General features: G+C 47.5%; 1 long non-coding RNA gene across 19 annotated transcripts in view; it reads left to right on the plus strand.

Moving 5' to 3' along the window:
- Positions 1-16336, plus strand: part of LOC105725775 (uncharacterized) — a 277480-nt gene that overhangs the window by 54798 nt on the left and 206346 nt on the right. For 17 of the 19 annotated variants that reach the window (XR_010339338.1, XR_010339333.1, XR_010339335.1 and 14 more), the window contains 2 exons: positions 9609-9741; positions 12002-12114. The exons of 1 other annotated variant lie outside the window; for it this stretch is intronic. This is a non-coding gene — a long non-coding RNA (uncharacterized LOC105725775). The remainder of the gene's footprint in view (positions 1-9608; positions 9742-12001; positions 12115-16336) is intronic. One more of the 19 variants, XR_010339330.1, reaches the window with a different exon arrangement.

Genomic DNA, 16336 nt, shown 5'->3' on the forward strand with positions numbered 1-16336 from the left:
CCCCTTACACGTTTGCCTTGGGCATCAAGGGAGACTCTGGGAGAGTTCCCAGGGCTATGAAAACCCTCTGTCCTGCGTTCTGAAGCTTCTGCCTCCACTCTTCTGCAAGCTACTTCCCACCACTTGCCTCACAAATGGAATTTACCACCATGTGGCAGCTGAGAAGCTGGAGGTACCTGGCTCCTCTCCATGAAGATGCCTCTTAGAAGGCTTACAGTAAGGAGACCAGGAGCCTGAGTCCTCTGAGCTGTGGCCCCTATGCCCGAGGGAGCAAGAGTGACCCAGTGACCGTGGAGGTGGTTTCTAGCTTTTGAGGACTGGCAATTCTACACACTGGATGTCATGGCTCACGGAAGCCAGGCTGTCATCAGCAGAATTAGGAAAAGGTCAAGGGTGCAAAGAAAGACACATTTCCCCCAGCACTTCCCTGGGTGTGGGAAAGGTGTTGACTAAAGTTCTGAATTTCTAGATTGAAGAGGAAAAGTGGAGAGAATAAAAGAAGCCATATCACCGTAAAAAAGTGAAGTTAAAATGATCACTCTATTTTATCCTATTCTAAATTATATATAAATTCAGACTATCTCAATAGAGGCCCAAATACCTCCACTTTAATGCTATATTCTTTTTTTTTATTTTATTTTATTTTTGTTTTTGATGAGGTCTCACTCTGTCACCCAGCCTGGAGTGCAGTGGTGTGATCTTGGCTCACTGCAACCTCCACTTCCCAGGTTCAAGTGATTCTCCTGTCTCAGCTTCCCCTAGTAGCTGGGATTACAGGCGTGCACCACCACACCCAACTAATTGTTGCATTTTTAGAATAGAGATGGGGTTTGGTTCCACCATGTTGGCCAGGCTGGTCTTGAACTCCTGACCTCAAGCGATTCACCCACCTTGGCCTCCCAAAGTGCTGGGATTACAGGCATGAGCCACTATACTTGGTCTTAATGCTGTATTCTATTCTTAATAGAAATGTGTACAAAACAGGGAAATATCTTGCTCAATCATTAAAAGAGATGTCTGTAAAACCACAGAGGGGTGGCGGGGAGGGAGAGGGAGAGGGAGAGGGAGGCTCCCTTTTCATCTTATCATGCAATCTCCCCAAAGTTTGTCTTTGTTTAGCTGGTCCTATTTCTTGCGTTTCTTATATTTAAGTTAGGTGGTGTCCTGTCTTAGTTTGCGATCCCTGCAAAGCAGAGCCTGAGAGGAGGGCTTGGATGTAGGAGGTGTGGTTGGAAGGAGATGCAGGAAGGAGTGAGGGAGAGGGGAGATGAGGAAGGAAAGCAGGCCACCACCTTATGGGGGCATGTGGAGCTGGTTATCACTGGGGGAAACTGGGGCTCTATCCTGCAAGTCATCCTCTGAGGAGCCCTGCAGAATGTGCCTCAGAATTGCTCCTCTGAGGGATGGGGGCATTTATTCCTCAACTCTTGAACCCCTAGCGGAGGGCCATCCCTGGGGCTGTGAGTGCCTTGAACTTGTTGGCTGCACCTGGTGGAGAACTGAACTGCTTCTGCATCTTTGGAGAAGACCCTAAGGCAGAAAAGCGGAGCAGTTTTCTGGCTGCTTCTTGCCATGAGTATTAGTAGTAGCCTGTGTGGAACTGTGTGCCATGGCGATGCAGAGATCGGAGGTGGTTCACGGGGGTGAAATGCGGACAGTCTCCCATTAGGCATCCGTGCTGAGGGTGTCAGCAGGCTCAGTGTGGAATCATGGTTGGAAAAAGTGGGCTCTGGGGGCAGACTGCCTGGGCTCGAATGTCAGCACTGCTCCATGCTGCTGGAGAGCCTCTCTGAATTTCCATTTCCTTATCTGTGCATTGAGAGCGGCCACAGTGCCTCCATCCTGGGATGAATATTGGTTGGAGTAAGACACAGGAAGAGCTGGGCGCTGTGGCTCACACCTGTAGTCCCAGCACTTTGGGAGGCTAAGGAGGGTGGCTCACGAGGTCAGGTGTTTGAGACCAGCCTGACCAACAAGGTTAAAACCTGTCTCTACTAAAACTACAAAATTTAGCTGGGCGTGATGGCACTTGCCTGTGATCCCAGCTACTGGGGCGGCTGAGGCAGGAGAATCACTTGAACCTGGGAGGCGGAGGTTGCAGTGAGCCGAGACTGTGCCACTGTACTCCATACTGGTCAACAGAGCGAGACTCCATCTCAAAATAAAAAGACAGAGGAAGCTCTCAGCACAGCCAGAAGCACAAAGGAGGTGCTGGGTGAGCCTTCCCTGGTGTCCCTATTGTCCTAACTTCCTGGAAACCCAGGAAAATTAGAAAATAAAGGAGAGAACATAAAAGGCAATTGCAGGCCCATCCACGTGACCCAGGAAGGATTTACCATTTCAGGGACTTACCCCTAGCTCACCTTACTGATTTGCTTGAAGTGTGGGGTATGGGGTACCCTCCCTGGGGCCCCTCTTCCTCCCTAAGTCTTTACTCATCCTCCCTTTCCCCAGAGCAGCGCCTCCACCAATTCTCCTCGTTAACCATAAACACAAATCCTGTTATCTTCCTCTCTCGCAGCACTTGCCTTTTGATTTAAGCCACCTTCCCTTCCCCTTTCATCAGCCCTGGGCCCCTCCTGTCGTACATCTTCTCGTTTATCTCCTTTCACGGGCTCTCCAGCTTGCCCTGCACCGATCAATGCGTGGGGGAAGATAGGCGGCCCGCCAGGCCTCCGGAGCCCGCTCTTCTTCTGGGGAGCCCGGACCAGTATTTCTTGTTAAGCTTCTGTCTGGCTGTGTTCGGTTTCTCATTAGCTTTCTGCCGGGGCGCAGTAGTATTTCTTGCTCCTCAGATGCAACGCCTGGAGATGCCTAGTAATTCTTAAATGGCGAGGTGGAGAGGTGCAGCTTTAGAGCACTCTGGGTTCCATCTGGCTGTGGCTTGGAAAGGGGGAGCATAAGGAAGTGGCCCTTGGCTGTCACAGGTGGATGAGTCTTGGCGGGTCCCTCAGTCACACCGTGCCTTTGCTCAGCACTGTGGGTTAGCGCCTGTATCTGTGGCTGTCATTGCCACCTTATGTCAATTTTGCATCCCAGTGATTGAATTGACTTTGACCTGGGCTCCCCAGAGCCAGCTTCCTCCCCATTTTGTCGCTGGGAAGACTCAGATGTGGGCCTGACTCACGTTCCTCACCTGTGAAATGAGATGTACGCTCTCTTTTTCTCTTACCTTATCCCTTTTATTTATTTAACAAACACAAAGCATGTAAATAGTGTTCATTATGTGCCAGATAGTCTTCTGAGAACTTGACAGACATGAACGCATTTAAATTCTCCTAGTTGCCGGGCGCGGTGGCTCACGCCTGTAATCCCAGCACTTTGGGAGGCTGAGGCAGGTGGATCACGAGGTCAAGAGATCGAGACCATCCTGGTCAACATGGTGAAACCCCATCTCTACTAAAAATACAAAAAATTAGCTGGGCATGGTGGTGCGTGCCTGTAATCCCAGCTACTCAGGAGGCTGAGGCAGGAGAATTGCCTGAACCCAGGAGGCGGAGGTTGCGGTGAGCTGAGATCGCGCCATTGCACTCCAGCCTGGGTAACAAGAGCGAAACTCCGTCTCAAAAAAAATAAATAAATAAAAATAAATAAATTCTCCTAGTCACCCTGTGATAAAGATACAGCCATCGTCTCTGTTTTACAGATGAGATACCTTAGCACAGAGAAACTAAGCAACTCACTGAAGGCAGCACAGCCGGTAAACAGAAGAGCCAGGATTTGAACCCAGGTAGTTTGGCTCCTGAGCATATACTCTCTTAAGAGATGGTTTCTTTTGATGGTCCTGTGGTCTCCATAGAGTCCAAAATGCTGATAGAGGTGATTCTCATTATTTATGCTAGTTATGCTCTATGAAGTTGCTGCAAGCATTGAATCAGTGAAAACTGACCCATTGCTTCTAGATCGTCAACCGATCAATACATAACCAAGTTTTACATGTGTTTCTGTTTAAAGACACCTTATTTATTATTTATGGTTGGGTTATTAAATGTTAAACTCACGGCCAGAAGCACAGTAACTCATGCCTGAGTGAAGCTAACTGAACACATGTATTTTCTCTGTAAGGCACATCACAACTTTCTTATGCTTCGGAACACGAAACACCCCTTCAACACCGTGCCCCTTTAAAGAGCAAAATCACCAAAAGCAACAAAATACCAAAATGTGAAAAAGATGGAACTAAACAGACTGCAAAAAGGACTAGTTAACAGTACGAGAGCTGAAATAAGAGAGCTTTGCTCGGCCGGAGCCGAAAACACGTGTGTCAGCGACTTGCCTGTTTCACTACTGTGCCAGCACTCATGAAAGAGTTGTGGGTATTGATTTGGAGTTTAGAAATAAATTTGACCAAGTAGGTGAATTTGCAAAAACAGAACCCCTGAATAATGATGATCGACTCTGGTCAAACGCCTTCCAAGGCTCTCTCCTGCCTATTCTATTAACTATAAACTTCACCTGTCTGCGTTTCAAAGGCTTTGACAATCTTACCCCACTCCATCTATTAAAACTTATTTCTGGCTGGCTGCAGTGGCTCACACCTGTAATCCCAGCACTTTGGGAGGCCGAGGTGGGAAGATTGCTTGAGCCGCAGGAGTTTGAGACCAGCCTGGTCAACATAGCAAGACCCCGTTTCTACAAAAAATAAAAATTAGCTGGGCATGGTGGAGCGGGCTGGTAGTCCCAGCTACTAGGGAGGTTGAGGTGGGAGGATCACTTGAGCCCAGGAGTTTGAGGCTCCAGTGAACTATGATTGTGCCTAGCGCTCTAGCCTGGGCGACAGAATGAGACTCTGTCTCAAACAAAACAAAACAAAACAAAACCCCCTCATTTTCCATTAGTCCTGAAAGGGCCATTTCCTTTTCCTGTGGGTTGGCGGCTCTCCTTCCTCACTATTCTACCAACAACCAGCTCCATGTTGGTCGCACCTGGACGTCTTTGCTCCTACTATTTCTTCCCAGGTATGCCCTCCCTTCCCTCACTTATCTACTAAGTTCTATAGTTTCAAGGTTGATCAAAGTTCTTATTTATTTCTAATTTTTCAAAATGAATTATTATTATTTCCTTTAAGAGACAGACTCTCTCACTGTTGCCCAGGCTGGAATACAGTGGCGATTCCCAAGTGCCATCGTGGCTCATTGCAGCCTCAACCTCCTGGCCTCGAGTGATCCTCCAGCCTCAGCCTCCCGAGTAGCTGGGACTACAGATGTGCACCACTGTGCCTAAAGTTCTTTGTGCAGCTGATTTATCCCTTCTTGGGTGCCGTAGGCTCAAATCATAGTGGAGGTTAATGTTTTAAAAAATACCTTTTTGTGATTCTCTGACAGGCAGCCCATGTGGGAGGAATTTTCCAGAGACCACTGTCTCATGACCCTGTCTTGGAACTGGAGCCATCTGAGTTACACTGACCATGTTTGCATTGGGATATTGAGGAGGTTATGGTTAAAAACGTATGATAGGAGGTCATATGTACATCGTATTGTGAGAGAGACGGGCTGGAGGAGTATTTTAATCCTTCGGAAATACCAACTGGCCTCTGTAAGTAACATAGCATGGTGAGCCAAGCATGAGAGGTCATTGAGGGGTCCCAGCAAGAACTGATTGTAGAGAAGAGATGTTGCTTTTTTTTGTTTTTAACATTTTATTTTTAATTTTACTGCCTATGACAAGCTGCTTCTAATAACCTCAGGGCGCATGAGTGCAGACAGGAGAGGGGTCTGCGAGTTCTACTTGGGTAGGGCTTGGGGCATCATGGGAGTGCTGGGACCCCTGTCTGGGATCCAGTTTAATACTGAGGACATCCCCCATGCAGCAGATAACACCAAGTAACCAGCTGCAGCTGTCCACATCACAGTCTGAGAGAGGCTGCTCCTGTCTTGCCTGTTTTCCTTCCTCTTCATCCTAAGGAAAAAGACCCATGATCTGAGTGCCCTGCTCTGAGATGTAGGTGGGGAACAGGCAGGGATGGGAGGTGCACCCATTAAATATATGCACCCATTAAACATATGTCTGTTTTTTTTTTTTGAGACAGGGTCTCACTCTGTCACCCAGACTGGAGTGCAGCGGCACAATTGTGGTTCACTGCAGCCTCAGTCTCTGGGTTCAAGCCACCCTCCCTGCTCAGTACCTGGATTTACAAGCACGCCACCATGCCCAGCTAATTTTTTCTTTTTTTTGTAGAGATGGGCTTTCACTGTTTTGCCCAGTCTGGTCTCCAACTTCTGGGCTCAAGTGATCCACCCAGGATCCTAAGATTGGCCTCCCAGGTCCTAGGATTATAGGTGTGAGCCACTGCACCCGACATTTTTGCCTTTTGAAAGTACCTGTTAATAGTATTCAATTGGGTTGAACCCTTCTAGGTACCAAGGTGAGTTTGCATAAGTTAGTCTATGCAGATTTGTGTGCTATCAGCAAATTTGTAGTGCCCAGAATTTCAGAAATGGAAGGAAGATAAGGGGGATGTCAAATGCAGCTTCTTTTTGTACCTGAAAAGAAACTGAAGTCCGGCTCAGAGAAGGTCACATAGCTAATTCTTATCATGGAGAGACAGACCCAGGGACATTATGGTGCCCCTGAGATTAGCACTGCCCCTCAAGCATCCCCGTTTTCTGTCCCTAGCCCATTGGAACCCTTTAAAGTCAGTTCCTTGAGCTTGGGTGATAGCACATGTGATGGAAAGTAGGCAGGTTTGACGTTAAAGCTCCAGCCTAGCTCTGCACCACATCAGCTGTGTGACCTTGAGCAAGTCACTTAAAACCACTCCGAGCTTGGCATTTGTAAATATGAAGATAGCAATGCCCTCTTTACTGCCCTGCTGTGAAGAATAAGATATATTCCATAGATACGACCCATGTAATTTTTTTTTTTTTTTATAAAGAGTTTTGCTCTGTCGCCAGACTGGAGTGCAGTGGCACGATCTCGGCTCACTGCAACCTCTGCCTCCCAAGTTCAAGCAATTCCTCTGCCTCAGCCTCCCGGGTAGCTGGGATTACGGGCACTTGCCACCACACCCAGCTAAATTCTTAGTAGAGACAGGGTTTCACCATATTGGCCAGGCTGGTCTTGAACTCCTGACAGCGTGATCTGCCCGCCTTGGCCTCCCAAAATGTTGGGATTACAGCCCGGCCACGATCCATGTAATATTAAGCTACCATTTACTGAATCTCCTCTATGGAAAGCACTTAGTAGGTGCTCAAAAACTCCCAGTCCTTTCTTCCCTTCCCTTAATGTGTCACTGCATCCGAGTAATTTGTGCCCATATCGTGTGTTCCTTTGAGAAGTGCTTGTCATGCTCTGCGCTAAAGTGACTCTTACAGTGGCATTTCAAGCATTGTGGCAGGGTGCTGAGACGTTGATGGAGAGATTTTAAGCTGGGGTGTGTAGGGGGCACTCTCAGTGCCTCTCATGCCCATCCTGAGCCCTCCCTGTGACCCAGACTGACCCTGGCTTCTGTGCCGTTTTCATTCCAGCCAAGAATGTTCTGAAATGAAGCCAATGCCTGAAGGATCTAGGACGCCTCTGCCCTCTCTTACCCTGTCTCAGGGGATGATTTAGCCACCAAGAATTTTCCTTATGGTTGCAAGATGATTAAAAAAACCACACACTCAGATGCTTTTCTGAGGGTGCCATTTTTTCACAGCCCCTCTCCCTTCTCCATAGATTGCCTGGGTTCCATCCAGCTCCAGCTCTAGCCCACTCTGTGACTCTGGACAAGTCACTTCATCTCTCTAAGCGTTGTCTATAAAGTAGGGATGTTACTCCTTCCCACTTCAGAGAGTCATTAGGGGATTAAACTGTGACACGTAGGTAGCCAAGGGTCTGGCACACCGTGACGACTCACTAAATATCAACCATCACTCCAAACTAAGAAGGCAGGATTCCCATTGTGGAATTAACTTCCAGAAGGTAGACGGTCTTAAATATTGGACAATGCCCTTTCCTTCTCTTGGCCCCAGTTTTTCCATCTGAAAAATGGGAGTAGGACAAGGGAAGTGGGTCGCAGGCATTGACGTGACATTCTGTGTTTATTAAATAGAGCCCCATGAAGATAGGGTTGGGGACCAAGGAGTTCAGGCCACCTGCCCCACCTTTGCCACCTGCAAGACTGTACACTCCAGCCAGTAAGGACCTCATTGTTCTCACTCACTAGTGTGTTCTTGGCCCCAGCCCAGAGCTTCTGGCTAAGGGCTGACGCTTAAGAAATCCACGTGAATGGATGTAGGAGGTCTGCTCTGCTGTGTTCTAGCTGCTGAGTTTTTGCATACTATTTTGTTTGAACAAAGAACCACCTGGTTTATCTATCAGTCAGGGCCCAGCAGGAAACACACGACACATATATAATTGGGATGATTTGAGGAGAGTATAGTGAAGGAATTGTTCACAAAGGTGTGGGCAGGGTGTGGGGAACCCACACAGGAGGGTGTAACTGGGGTCTAGTGCCATCATCACTCCTAGGCCAGATGAGGGAAGATTAAGAGTTATGGGGAGAGAGTCCCCAGGGAGGCAAGGTCCTTGTCTGAGACCTTCAGCAAAGGGGTGCAGCCAATCCTTGGAGACCCTGGCAGGCAGGAGCAGGGGGAATAAGTACCCTGACACCATTTCCCCTCCCCCTGATTTTCCTCTGGGGCTCCAGTTGGCAGAACAAAATCAGAAGGCGGAGGGCAAGACAGTCTGTGGACGTCCACATGGGGAGAAGGGTGTAGAGGCAATCTGGGGATTGTAGGGGGCACAAAAAGATGCCCATCACACATGGCCAGCACCCCCCAACTGTACCACACAGGACCAGAGAGCTGATCTCTACTTTCTAAGGATCTTCCCAGGTCTGACCTGCACAGATTCTTCCATTTTAAATCGAGGCTAAAATATATCGAGGCTTACTGAGGTCTAGCGGCAGCTCAGAGCTATCAGTGGGTTGGGTAGTGCTTGCTTGTCTGGTACTAATGGTAAAATTTTATTGCATTTAGGTCAAATCGTGCCTTAGTTCTAATGTCGTATTTTTGGGTCATGGGTCTCCTCTCTCTTTCTTTTCTAAATGTGCAGGAGTATTCCTCCTGGCCCTTTGGGATGCTGACGGAGGAGCAGATATACAGCACCTCTGTCGTGATATAAGGGCTGCTGCGGTGCACAGCTGTCTCCCAAGAAGCTACTGCAGGCGTGTAAAACTTCTCTCTGCATTGTCAGCGCTGGTCTCTGTGGATGTCTGCTGGCTTTTCCAAAATCCTTATGGAACAGTGGTTCTCAAGTGGTGATTTTGTCCCCCACATCCCAGGGGACCTTTGGCAATGTCTTGAGATGTTTTTGTGATTGAACAGGGGCTACCAGCTTGTGCTGGGCAGAGGTCAGGGATGCCGCTCAATATCCTACAATGTACAGGACAGTCTTCTCTACCACAATGAATTATCCAGTCCACAATCTCCATAGCACCAATACTGAGAAACCCTCTTGAAGATGGAGCCTATCCATGGGGCATTTGGAGTCTCCTGCTTCCTGAATACTTGAATTCCCTCTGCAGACTCTTGGATGCCTCCAGTAATGGGGAGCTCACCACCTGTTTTGAAGCCAGGCAGATCTGGGCTGTTCTCATATCTGTGTGACTCTGGACTTTCCCACAGGTGGGAGTGGCTCCACCATCCTGAGCGTCAGTTTCCTCCAGTGCCGTGGGATTAGCAGCAGCCCTGCCTCACAGATGTGTGAGAATGAAATGAGAGGATGTGCCTGAGTTGGCTGGTGCAGCGCATGCTACAGGTATGCAGAGAGTTCTCCGTGAAGGTTCCCTGCTGAATGCCCTGTCCCGGTCCATTTGCCTGCCTTGTGGAGCAGGTGAATTGCAGGGTTTCTTTTGTCTCCAAATTTTCAGGATTCTAGAGAGATGGAGCGCTGAGTGAAGAGAAACACGTAGGTCTTTGGGGGGACTTTCCCCTTTGGGGTTGGTTCCCTGTAATGTTTGCTCATGGACGTTTTGGGTGTATCATTTCTGTGGGTGTTGGAAGGAGACCTTCTAGCATGGTTTTATGATAATCTGTGAAGCGAGAATCAGAATTTCTAAAGAAGGAAGTGGTGGGGTGTCAGTTAAGTTGGGAAGCTGATGGCGCTGAGGGGCCACCGTTCACTGCATTTCATTGAGGGGCAACTCTGCTTGGCTGCCAAAGGGTGGGCTTGGGACCCAGCAGGGCCTAGCTTGGGAGATTGGAGTTGGTGGGATGGGAGGGGGGAGTGGGAATCCCAGATTTGCCCCAACATCTGGGGCCAGAGAACCCTGTCTGCCTGGAGGAATTGCTTAGTGTTCTCTTTGTGTTCCCCCAAATGCATGACTCTGGAGAGATATATAGGGCTTGGAGAGGAAGTGTGCGGGGCTTAGGCCCAGGTCCATGGACTTTGAGAAATGATGCTTCCCTTCATTCTCGTCATTGCTTAAAGCTCTCCTTCTGTTGAGGCTCCATGCTCATTTCTCTCATCTGGCTTTATGATTATCCCATTAGTGAAAGAAAAGATTAAGGCCCAGAGAGGTGATGCCCCTTTCTGAGGTCACATGAGTGAGAAGGGGCATGGCTGGGACTCGTTCCAGATGGCCATCTCCAGAGTGTGCTCCTGTGTCTCCTGCTCTGCTGTGCCAGCTTCTCCTGCAGAGCCTGCCAGCCTGCCTGTGGCTTGGGTATCAACATGCACCCCGGCCCTCCTCCATCCAGTTCCCCTCAGCCTAGGATCCTCCAATCTATGCGAGAAACCAGCTGTTGACAACATTGAATCTCTCCTGGAGATTGATAGTGATGATTTGTGGCTTCACCAAGGTGGGGAGAGCTATTATTCAAAGTACATATAAAGTCAGGAACGTAAGATAGAAGGCAGTGTGACCAAGGGCATGGCGCCTGTGGAGCAGAGGGACATGGCGGGGATGGACAGGCCAGGGGGCCCAGACCTGTGGAAAGCAGTTACTCAACACTTCCCACCTACCCGCTATTCCCTAGGACAGGGGCCTGCTGGTTTTTGAGGAACCAGATGGAAGAATGTGGGAAGTGTAGGTTTATGGGGAGGATGTGTTCCCTGAGGAGGCAAGAAAAATGAGAGATGAGAGAGAGAATCCAGGAAGAAATGGAAGAAGGGGAGTGAAGATGGGAGGGTAAGGGTGGAAAAGAACAGAGAGAAGAGGTGACAAATAAGGGTGCTCATGAATGCACTGAGCTCCCGTTATGGGATAGGTGCTGTGCTAAACACTCTTGTCTGTTACCTCCTGTCCTTCAGAAGATATGATAATGCAGGTTCATTTATTCCCATTCTACAGATCAGAACACAGATTGAAGTGAGTTTCCCCAAACTGGAGAACTAGCCAGTAACCAAAGCTGTGATTCAAATCTGAGATCAACTCACCAGGGGAGAGATTTGTGTTTTTCCTTACTTGTCTTAGCCTGTTTGAGCTGCTATCAGAGAATACCTGAGACTGAGTAATTTACATGCAAACATTTATTGCTCACAGCTCTGGAGGCTGGGAGGTGCAAAGTCAAGATGCTGGCAGGCTTGGAGATTCTGATTCCAGGGATGGTGCCTGGAATGCTGCATCCTCCAAAGGCGAGGAGGAAAACACTTTATCTTCACATGGCGGAAGGCAAAAAAGAGGCAAAAGAGGGCCAAACTCGTCCTTTATAATGGCATCAATCCCACTCGTGAGAGTTCTGCCATTCACCTCCCAGAGATTCCATCTTTCACTGCCATTCCAATAGCAGTTAAATTTCAACAGGAGTTTTGGAGGAGACACACATTCAAACCATAGCGTCGCTGGAAGTTTTTCTCGTAGGGTGTGTTTGAAGTGACTTGGGTTCAAGTTCCACCCCTGCCTTGTTTGCACTCACTGGGCAGGAATGGAGCCAATGAGGCTCTCAGTGGGGCCAATGGAGTTCTCAATGGAGCCAGTAAAGCCAGTCCCTGGGAGGTGGCTCCCTGCCTCTTGTGTGCTAGGTAACCTTGGACCTGTTCCGTCACCCATGTTAGCTTTGTGTTCTTCGTCTAACAGTTAAGACATGGGATCGTTTCCAGAGGAGAATCCATGAGCGCCTCGTTGACTCGCGCAGTCCTTCTGAGATTGTTAAGCAGATGACTTCCATTGGTATTGAGCCAGGAGTTGAGGTAGGCGTCACCATTGCAGGTATTTAAGTCAACTATTTTAATACATTGATTACCAGATGTAAAAAAAAAAGAAAAAGAAATAATAACAAGATAAACCTGCACCAGGTAGTCACGAGGATGGAGTCAGCTGATCCTTGGGAAAGTGGTGTCTACATTTTAAAGTGTTGTGCTTGTGCAAGGCTTTCTATCGATCATCACCGTTTCTGGTTTCTAGAACCTGGGTTTTCACCGGGCTCCCCGAGGGACAAGATCAAGTTGATAACACGTTACCCTGCAGGTAGCAGCGCTGTATCTGGAGCCTGCTCTCCATTTCCACCAGCCAGAGTTGCTACTCACTGTAGCAAACGTGTGTTTCTTTCCACTGTGGGAGCCTCTGGTGTCCCCTGCTGGGCCACTGTTCATATGCCCAATCATCCCAGACCTGCTTTCTGCCCTCCTGGGTCTGCAGGCCTGCACGGGTCCCCTAGGTTGCCTTTTCAACGTTGTGCGATTTTTATACTTACTGTTCTTGATATAGTTAATTCTGCATGAGACTGTAGGGCCCCACTCCCAGCTGTTGTACATCTTCTAAATAGGTGGCCATGGTAAAGAGCTGATATGGTTTCTTCACTCACTCACCATTAACTGATTCATTTATTTATCTCTGTGCATCTGTTATTTGTGCATCTGTCCATCCAATGGCGATCTTATTTATTCCAACAATATTCAACAGACTTTTTACTCAGCATTTACTATGCACAGTTGCTGAAAATATAAATACAATAACTGCCTTTTTCTTTTGAGTCAGGGTCTCACTCTGTCACCCAGGCTGCAGTGCAGTGGTGCAATTATGGCTCACTGCAGGCTGGAACTCCCAGGCTAAAGCAACCTCCCAAGTAGTCAGGATTAGGGACAAATCTCTATACTCGGCTATTTTTTTTTTGTCTTTTGTAGAGACAGGGTCTTTCTATGTTGTCCAGAATTGTCTTGAATACCTAACTACCATTTTTAAAATGCGGTAAAATACATATAACAGGAATGTCATCTTTTTAACCATTTTTAAGCATACAATATAGTGGTTTCAATTACATTCGCAATGTTGTTCAGCCCTCACCACTATTTCCAAACTTTTTCTTCACCCCAGACAGAAACTGTACCCATTAAGCAATAATTCCCCATCTCTCCTTACCCTCTAGTCCCTGATAACCTCTAATTTACATTCTATCTCTGGAAATTTGCCTATTCTAGATATTTCATATAAGTGGAATCATACAGTATTTATCTTTTGTGTCTGGCTTATTTCACTTAGCATAATGTTTTCAAGGTTCAACCATGATGTAGCATATGCCAGGACATCATTCTTTTTATATCATATGGATATACCATATTTTACTTACCCATTTATCTGTCAATGGACACTTGGGTCGTTTCCACCTTTTAGCTATTACGCATAATACTGCTATGAACATTTGTGTACAAGCATCTGTTTGAGTGACTGTTTCCAATTCTTTTGTATATATACCTAGAAGTGGACATTCTGGGTCATAGCGTAAATCTATGTTGAAATTTTCAGAGAACCAATAGCTGCCATTTGTCAGTGCTTATGATGAGTCAGACATTGAGTTTTATGCTTTATTCACAATGTAATCTAATCCTATGATAGCCCCTCAAGGAACTTACCATCATCCCTCAGATGAAGACACTGAGTTGAAGAGAGTGTATCAGTCAACTATTGCTGAGTAGCAAACCACCCCCAAATCCAGTGGTTCACAGCAGCCATCACTTACTCTTGCTCACACATTTGTGGGTTGGCTCACGGCTGGTTTATCAAGGCTGACTTCTGCATGAGAAGCTCAGCTGTGGCAGGTCAGCTCCACATGCTTCTGAACCTTCTGAGAGCAGAAGGCTGGCCTGAGAATATTCTTTTTAAGGCAGGAGTGCAGGAGAATGGACTAAAGCCTGGAAGACATCTTTTGAAATGGGCATCCTCTTACTTCCTCCTCATTCTATTGTCTAAAGCAAGTCTTATGCCCAAACCCAAAGTCAGAGGGCAGGGAAGTATACTCTGCTCCTTTAGTGGAATAAATTGCAAAGTCACATGGCAAAGAACACAGGCAAAGGAGGGAATAAAGAGCTGGGGCCAATAATATGATGATCTAACACAGGGACATTCATGATTCTTCTAAGGTCAGAATGTGTGTGGGGTAGGGCCAGAATTCAACATGAAGCTACTGGGCTCCAACTCCCCAGCTGTTCTGATTTTATCTCTTTGCCTTACAAAGACAAAACACTGAAGATTCTGCTCTGAGGGCCCTGATTGATGTCTGGAAGGCAGAGACTCCTGGATTAGCAAGCATGTGTAAGAAAGTGCTCTGGATGCCACAGGGTGGTAATTTGTGCATGGAAAATGGCTGGGGATGGAGAGGGTGGAAGAAAATTTTCCTAGGGGCTGATCTTTCAGTGGAATCTTGAAAGTTGGGGGAAGGGAAGGAAAAGGTGTGCTGGGCTGAGGGAGCAGAGGGACAAAGTCCTGAAGGTTCATAAGGTGACAGTGAGCTCAGGGGTTTACCTGCAGTAAGATTGGAACAGAATTTCCTGGGGTGGGGTGAGGGTGTAGAAGTGTGAGAAGTGTCAGTAGTTTTGAAGGGTCATAGAAAGGGATATCCAGAAAATAACTTCAGATCTTTATACCGATTGGAAAACAGAGGTTCAGAAGGGTGAGGGATGAGCCAACAGCCTCAAGGAGACTGCTGAGTGTGTGGACTTGTGTCCTATCTCCTAGAGGTGAGGGCCTTTGGATGACCTATTAATAGTATGAGAGGTGTGTGTGTTAGTGCATTTTGCATTGCTATAAAGGAATACCCAAGGCTGGGTAATTTATAAATAAAAGAGGTTTATTTTGGCTTACAGTTCTGCAGGCTATAGAGGAGGACTGGCGCCAGCATCTGCCCCTGGGGAGGGCCTCAGGAAGCTTCCAATCATGGCAGAGGGAGAAGGGGGAGCAGGCATGTCACAAGATGAAGCAAGAGAGGGTTGGAAGGAGGTGCCAGGCTCTTTTAAAACAACCAGAATTTGTGGTAACTCATGACCATGGGGAGGGCACCAAGCCATTCACGAGGCTTCCACCCCTATGACCCAAAAACACCTTCCACCAGCCCCACCTCCGACATTGGGGATTACATTTCAACATGAGGTTTTCAGGGGACAAATATCCAAACTATATCAAGGTTCATGATGCATACCAAGGGAGACAATGCCCAAGGAGGGATGGCTTGGGTACTTGGTGGGCACGGGATGGAGGATTTGGAGGCCCAGATGGCAGAGCAAAAGGAAAAACTTGAGATTGAACATCTTAGTTCATTTTCTGCTGCTATAACAGAATACCCGAAACTGAGCAATTTGTAAAGAACAGAAATGTATCCTTTTACAGTTCTGGAGGCTGGAAAGTCCAAGATCAATATGCAGGTACCTGGTGTGGCCCTTCTTACTGCATCTTCACATGGCAGAAGGTAGAAGGACAAGAGAGGGGTGAACTCTGTGTCCTTACATGGCACAAGAGCAGAAGAGAGTGAATCCACTATTGCAAGCCCTTTTTATAATGGTATTAATCTACTCATACGGATAGAGCCCCACCTCCCAAAACTGCTGCACTCGGGATTAAGTTTCAACATGATTTTGGAGAAGACAAAACATTCACATCATAGCAGTGAGTGTGGGACGCAAGCCAGGTCCCTCACTGTGTTAGGGGCCTGGCCAGACCAGCTTTGGCTACAAATTCCCCGTTGCAAAACATGAGCTCTCAAATGGAAAAGAAACGAAGATACATATATTTTATTGTGTTTTAGGTTTTGGGGTTAAAAACAAAAAAGAAATGAAGATAGCTCCTTCCTTGTCACATGCAACAGAAAAGTAGCTTTATTTTATCTGGGAAGAGCAGAGAGCCACTGAAGGATTTTGAACAATGCAGTGATGGAGGTGGGTTTTGAAGGTCACTTTGGGACTGGAGCATGAGGCAGCAATGCAGCACAATGTCACCAAGTGGGGTCCAAGCTGATTCCATTGGCTTACTAGTGAAGGGCTCTAATCCTGCCAGGGGCTGGCACCACAGAGTTGTGCCACATGTGACAAAGGACGTGCTCCTTGAGCCAAGCTCTGGGCTCTGCAAGTTCAGTGCTTAGGGTCAATCACTCATCCCACAGATGTTTACTGAGCACCTACTATGTGCCAGGCACTGCGCTAGAAC

Source organism: Aotus nancymaae, unplaced genomic scaffold (assembly GCF_030222135.1).
Source record: "Aotus nancymaae isolate 86718 unplaced genomic scaffold, 86718_ANA_hifiasm-v0.15.2.pri h1tg000076l, whole genome shotgun sequence".
NCBI lineage: Eukaryota > Metazoa > Chordata > Mammalia > Primates > Aotidae > Aotus > Aotus nancymaae.